This window comes from Rhamphochromis longiceps, linkage group LG9, assembly GCF_057381845.1.
Source record: "Rhamphochromis longiceps isolate RC_006_pf linkage group LG9, R_longiceps_female_GT1.1, whole genome shotgun sequence".
In the NCBI taxonomy this organism is placed as follows: domain Eukaryota; kingdom Metazoa; phylum Chordata; class Actinopteri; order Cichliformes; family Cichlidae; genus Rhamphochromis; species Rhamphochromis longiceps.
Genome location: NC_140565.1, coordinates 1,537,569 through 1,544,081, shown reverse-complemented (window position 1 = coordinate 1,544,081; position 6,513 = coordinate 1,537,569). Strand labels below are relative to the sequence as shown.

Below are 6,513 nucleotides of genomic sequence, written 5' to 3'. Positions count from 1 at the left end.
AAAAATTTGCATTTCCTGCGAAAATGCAGTGTGGATGCTTTAAAGCTGAAGCTGCATGCAAAAAGTAGCTGAAAAAGCTGAAAAGTTGCAGAAATTGTAAAGCTGAAGCTGTCTGCTGAAGATAGTTGAAAATAGCTGAAGAAGCTGAAGAAATCAAAGCTAGTTTTTAAAAAGTTGTTGAAATTTTAATAACTTAGCAGAACAACATCAAGTTAACAAAAATGCAATAACTTAGCAGAAATGCAATAACTTAGAAGAAACATAACAATTCAGCAGAAATGTTGTAATTTACCAGAAGCTACAACTTAGCAGAAATGTAATAATTTAGAATAACATAACTTAGCAGAAATGATATAATTTAGTAGAAAATTAATAACTTGGCAGAAATATTACAACTTATCAGAACTGCTATAATTTTGCAGAAATGTAATTATTAGGAAAAAACTGTAAACAGATAAAAGCTAAAAATGATGAAGTAACCTCAAAGTTACTTGTTTAACTGTAAAAACTGACCAGAAACATTAGAAAAGGAAGAAAACCAATTCAATTAAATTTATATAGCGCCAATTCACAACAAAAGTCGCCTTAAGGCGCTTCATAGATACAGAGAAAAACCCAACAATCATATGACCCCCTATGAGCAAGCACTTTGGCGACAGTGGGAAGGAAAAACTCCCTTTTAACAGGAAGAAACCTCCAGCAGAACCAGGCTCAGGGAGGGGCGGCCATCTGCTGCGACCAGTTGGGGTGAGAGAAGGAAGACAGGAATACCAGCCAGCAGATAAACTGATGTGAAACAAAACCAAAGTAAAATTGCAGAATTTACACAGTTGGTGAAATGTAAAAATGGCAACAAAAAAACCCCAAACAAACAAACAAACAAAAAAACAAAAACAAACAACATTTAGTTAATAAATGCACAAGATGATTTGATGATAAATATGGTACCAATCTACAAAATACTGTCGAAATGAAGTCCACATTGTGATATATTTCAGGTGTGGAGAGTCACACAGCTAAACAATCAATGTGCATATTTAAAGAATCAAATAAAGAACATTGTTGTGGAATAAATTACAGTGAATAATAATCACTGCCCTGCGTTAGAGAGTGACTTATGATGAGGTATTAATTGGCTTAACTTTACCTCTAACAGCTTTTCACATAGTGCTGTGACCAGGATGAAATCCATCATAAAGTAACTGTAAACAGTAGAACCATTAGCATGAATGTTATGGTTCTACTCTGATCAAAACTCAAGTCAGCTGTTTGACCTGATATAAAATGATAAAGAGGAACACATATAAATGACCTTTATGAACTTTTCAAAATGACTTTATATGTCTGACCCATTATCTATATATATTAGAGCAGATGTGGAAAACCACTGTTAGACCTACTCTATACTAACACAAACACAGTCACAAATTCATTGCTAGTGTGACATGTGGTCCTTTTTGCCTTTGACCAATGATATGCTGGTTACTTGGACCAGTTTAGTATTTGCTGTCACAGAGGAATGTTAACCATAAATCCAAAAGACAAAACTGAAAAAATATGTTAATTGCAAACATGTTTTTGCTTAGTAAAAGGATTGAAATTACATGGAAACTATCACCTTAAAGCCTCATTGTAAATATCATCACAAACAGATGTTTTCCACGCGGTTAACAAAGCTCCACCACATCTAATCACTGCATATAAATCTAAAAGAAAACAACAACAAATAAAATGTAATTAACACAAGTGAAGTGTTGAAGGCCTCAGTTGGGACACTGAAGAACTCAGAAGACAGCAATACCTGCACCGAGAGACAGAGTAGAAAAAGCATAGATTTGTAATCCATAATGTCAATTAAAACTCAAAAAGTGTCAACAAGTATAATCATTTGAGTGTGGAATTGTTTATTCAATAAACAGGATTTTAATTAATTAATTGAATTAAAAACACTGACATTTTTTATCAAAGATAAAGAATCATACCTCTCTCTGCTCTGAGGATCACTGAGCATCTCTGACAGGAAATACAGTTTCCTCAGTAGGAGTCATCATTGATGGTCTCAGAGGTTGTAGTGTGGCAGCATGATGATGGTCTCCAGATCAGGCAGGAGGTCAGGTGATGGTTGTGTCATCTTCTCCATTGAAGACACACTGGTATGGCAGTTCATAACACAGCAGTCTCCTTGTGGCATGTAGTTATCTGTGCAGTCCAGCACTGATGGATCAGGTTTGGCTCAGCAGTTCATGAAGATGGTGTTAAGATGTTGTTGTTTCAGCTGAGGATGGTGAAGTTTGAAGGTTTTCCCACAAAGGAGACTGTGCCCTATCTGAAAAAATATATCTAACAAAACACGTGCTTATAACACCACCCACCCAGCTCAGCCCCCAAGTGTCTATGTAATGCTGGTATGGGGTGTCGGTTACTAAGTCTAATTAGTACATGGGGGATGACAATGTTGTTGCATCTGTCTTTCTTATCCTCCCTCGCTGGTATCTGATGTTCTTTTCTGTGCATCTTTGCTGACTTTATAAACGCCTAATTAGGATAGCCACATGTTTTAAGCGCTTCATTTACATGTGTGTGTTCCTTCTTTTTCCCTTCAGGCTTAGAGGGAACATGTTCTGCCCGGGGGGGGGTGGGGGGGTCCTAATTACTCCAAGTTTGTGTTCCAGAGGGTGATGGGAGTCAAAGAGGAGGTACTGGTCCGTGTGTGTGGGCTTCCGATAAACTTCAATGTTGAGGTTGCCGTTCTCTTCAATGTGCACAGCGCAGTCCAGGAAAGGCAAACAGTCGTCCTTTGTGTCTTCCCTGGTGAACTTGATGTTTTTATCCACGGCGTTAATGTGCGCAGAGAAGGATTCCACTTCTTGAGTTTTGATTTTGACCCAGGTGTCGTCTATATATCTGTACCAGTGGCTGGGTACTCTCCCTTTAAAAGAGCCAAGAGCCTTCCTTTCCACTTCCTCCATGCAAAGGTTGGCTACAATAGGTGACACGGGGGAGCCCATGGCACAGCCATGTTTTTGTCTGTAGAAACCCTCGTTGTATTTGAAATATGTAGTGGTAAGGCAGAGGTCTAACAGTGTGCAAATCTGATCGGGTGTGAAGTTGGTCCTGTCTTCCAAGGAGCTGTCTTCTTGTAGTCGTTTTCTGACAATCTCCACTGCCTCTGTAGTGGGTATGCAAGTAAAGAGAGAGACTACATCAAAGGACACCATGAGAACCTTCACAGACATAACACAAGAGAAGACTTTTGATTTAATAACTAAGCTTAAAATAAATGTTACCTTTGAATATTTGTGGGAAAAATCTGATGCTACCCCAAGAATACAAAGCCACACTGGAAATGATGACAGGCTTGCAGCCCTCTGTCTTCCTGGATGAAGTGCCTGATCAGTAGCAGTGAGTTGACAGAAGTCAGTGTCTGTAAGAGTGGTCAAACACTGATACTCTGTCCACTTGCGTAGAGTCTAAGAAGCTGGAATGCAGGCACACTGGACGAGCTTGTTCTAAAAAATACAGAAAAAGGAACATTTTATTTGTCTGTAGAAACCCTAAAAACTACAAATAAGTTATACAATGAACAATGTTGAAATACCTTATAGGTGCTGCAGGCCACATAACCAGAATCCAGAGCAATCTCACACTCACATGATGGTGAGGAAAGACATGAGCTCTGTAATGAGGTTTGAATGTCTCAGTTGGGACACTGAAGAACTCAGAAGACAGCAATACCTGCACCGAGAGACAGAGTAGAAAAAGCATAGATTTGTAATCCATAATGTCAATTAAAACTCAAAAAGTGTCAACAAGTATAATCATTTGAGTGTGGAATTGTTTATTCAATAAACAGGATTTTAATTAATTAATTGAATTAAAAACACTGACATTTTTTATCAAAGATAAAGAATCATACCTCTCTCTGCTCTGAGGATCACTGAGCATCTCTGACAGGAAATACAGTTTCCTCAGTAGGAGTCATCATTGATGGTCTCAGAGGTTGTAGTGTGGCAGCATGATGATGGTCTCCAGATCAGGCAGGAGGTCAGGTGATGGGTGTGTCATCTTCTCCATTGAAGACACACTGGTATGGCAGTTCATAACACAGCAGTCTCCTTGTGGCATGTAGTTATCTGTGCAGTCCAGCACTGATGGATCAGGTTTAGCTCAGCAGTTCATGAAGATGGTGTTAAGATGTTGTTGTTTCAGCTGAGGATGGTGAAGTTTGAAGGTTTTCCCACAAAGGAGACTGTGCCCTATCTGAAAAAATATATCTAACAAAACACGTGCTTATAACACCACCCACCCAGCTCAGGCCCCAAGTGTCTATGTAATGCTGGTATGGGGTGTCGGTTACTAAGTTTAATTAGTGCATCAGAAAGCGGGGGCTACACCTAAAGCCCACACTTTCTGATGTCTTTGTTTATTAGCAGCTTTTTCCAGCTGCTCAGAGAATTCTGACTTGGCCTTTATCCACCCAAACCCAAACCCACCCGGATAAAGGCCAAGTCAAACTCACACACCATACCAGCATTACATAGACACTTGGGAGCTGAGCTGGGTGGGTGGTGTTAAACTGTAGTCGGGAACTTTCAGAAAACTATCCATTTACTTCTAAATCAGTTTTTATACATATTCTGTAAGCTGTACTAATGTTTTTCTCTACATAATGTATCATTATAGACATCTCTGGTAGCCTAAAGATAGTTTAAAACTTTTGACATTTTTTACCTGTAAAACATGATAAGCAAAAACTCATTCATCACAAAAACTTTTGATTCTACAAAATCTACTATAATCAAGAAAATATAATTGTCTGTATTTATTCGTGTATGTCATCATAATAAATACCTGCATTTATCTGGGATTTATTTATTTACTATTTCATATTTTAAAGCCCTTGGAGGGGAAGATCTCGTTTGTTGAGCTACATACGTCATAGTAAAAAGATTTAGTCATTTAAAACATGATGTTGGTTTATCAAATGTTGCAGCACATTTCAGATCAGAGGTGCATGATAGCAGATGTTCTCTGCTCTGCATGAAGTTCAGCCATGATTTGGTGAAATGATTAATAACATTGCAATAAGAAAGGGTCTTCTGACAGACAGAGTAGGGAAGACCCTTTTTTCAATGAAAAATCTTTTTCATGCTCTACAATCAGTAAACTCTGTAACAAACATGATCTGTAATTGTTTCAAAACTCACCAGACGACTTCATGATTGGCTCGAGGACAGGACACAAAAGACAGGGTTGTGGTAACTGTAATATGATCTCAGAACACCTGAATACAGACATTTCTGTGGCTGAGAAATAAAAATGAGGTCAAGCAGGGTGTTCTTGTCTGTAGTGGCAGAAGTGATCAGCTGTGAATACCCTCTCGACTGAAACTGCTCCAGAATCTGTTTTCTTCCACTCTGCAACTGGTTCTCATTAAAATCTCCACACACAATTATTGGGTGACAGTCCATTATTTCAAGTGAATCTAAAAGACTTACCAGGTTTTGCATGAATGGTGTCAAACTGTAGTCAGGGGGTCTGTACACAACAGCAATGAGTGCAGGGAATGGAGCCTGAACCTTCAACACTAAAAACTCAAGATCAGTGACATTATGCAGATACTGTTTTACCTGAACCTGAAAATGATTCCTCAAATACACAACAACTCCCCCACCACTTCTGCTGGCCATGTGAGGAAAGTTTGTGTAGGACACATGTCTGTTGCGTTTGAACATGGTGTAGCCATCCAAATGAAGACTGTCTGCAACAAAGGAGCCTTGAAGGTGAGACTCAGTGAGACACAAAACATCTGCTAAACACATTTCATGATGACTCTTGATGTCACTGATGTGAGATGGCAAACCCTCTGTATTGTGATGGATCAGTGTAAGAGTGTCAAGTCTGCTGGCTGTTTCTCTGACCTGAAGAAGAGGCATCATTTCCTCAACACTGGCTTGTCTCATGGTTTGGAGCGCTGCAGTTACCTCGGGATTGGCGTAAATCTTTTTCTCATCCAAGTCCTGCAAATAGAGTCCACTGAGAGACGTCACCCTGCTGAGAGCAACGTAAGCCATACCTGGTTCAAAAATGTTCTTCATTGAAACTACAGCTGTCTGTGTTGTAAGACCCTGAGTTTTGTGAATTGTGCAGGCGAATGCTAGCTTTACAGGAAACTGTCTGCGTACTGCTCCTTTAAACTTCAGACTCTCCTCTGCTCTCTCAATGTAAACCAGATCATCAGATGCTGCATTAGCACTGTGGTTGTGTCTCATAGGCTGCCGGTTGTCCATCCTGAGCCCCAGTTTAATTATGTGTCCATCATTTTCAGATCTCACCACCTTTACCAGTATACCAAAAGCACCGTTGACTAAACCGTTTAGTGTGTCCAAGTTTCTGGTCAGCATGACTCGAGCTCCTTCAGCAACATTCAGAGTGTCAGGTAAATCATTTCGCCCACCTGTAAATGGTTTGTCTCTTCGTTCCATTCTGCCTGTACATTTATCCTTCTGGAAA

The 6,513-nt window shown here is 39.5% G+C and overlaps 1 long non-coding RNA gene across 1 annotated transcript; it reads right to left on the bottom strand.

Moving 5' to 3' along the window:
- Window positions 1–1,762: 1,762 nt before the first annotated feature.
- LOC146661502 (uncharacterized) lies at window positions 1,763–4,404 on the bottom strand. The gene is made up of 5 exons (XR_014913221.1): window positions 3,917–4,404; window positions 3,599–3,735; window positions 3,288–3,509; window positions 1,983–3,199; window positions 1,763–1,801 (listed from the first exon to the last, which is right to left on the bottom strand). It is a non-coding gene; the product is annotated as an uncharacterized LOC146661502 (long non-coding RNA).
- Window positions 4,405–6,513: the final 2,109 nt, after the last annotated feature.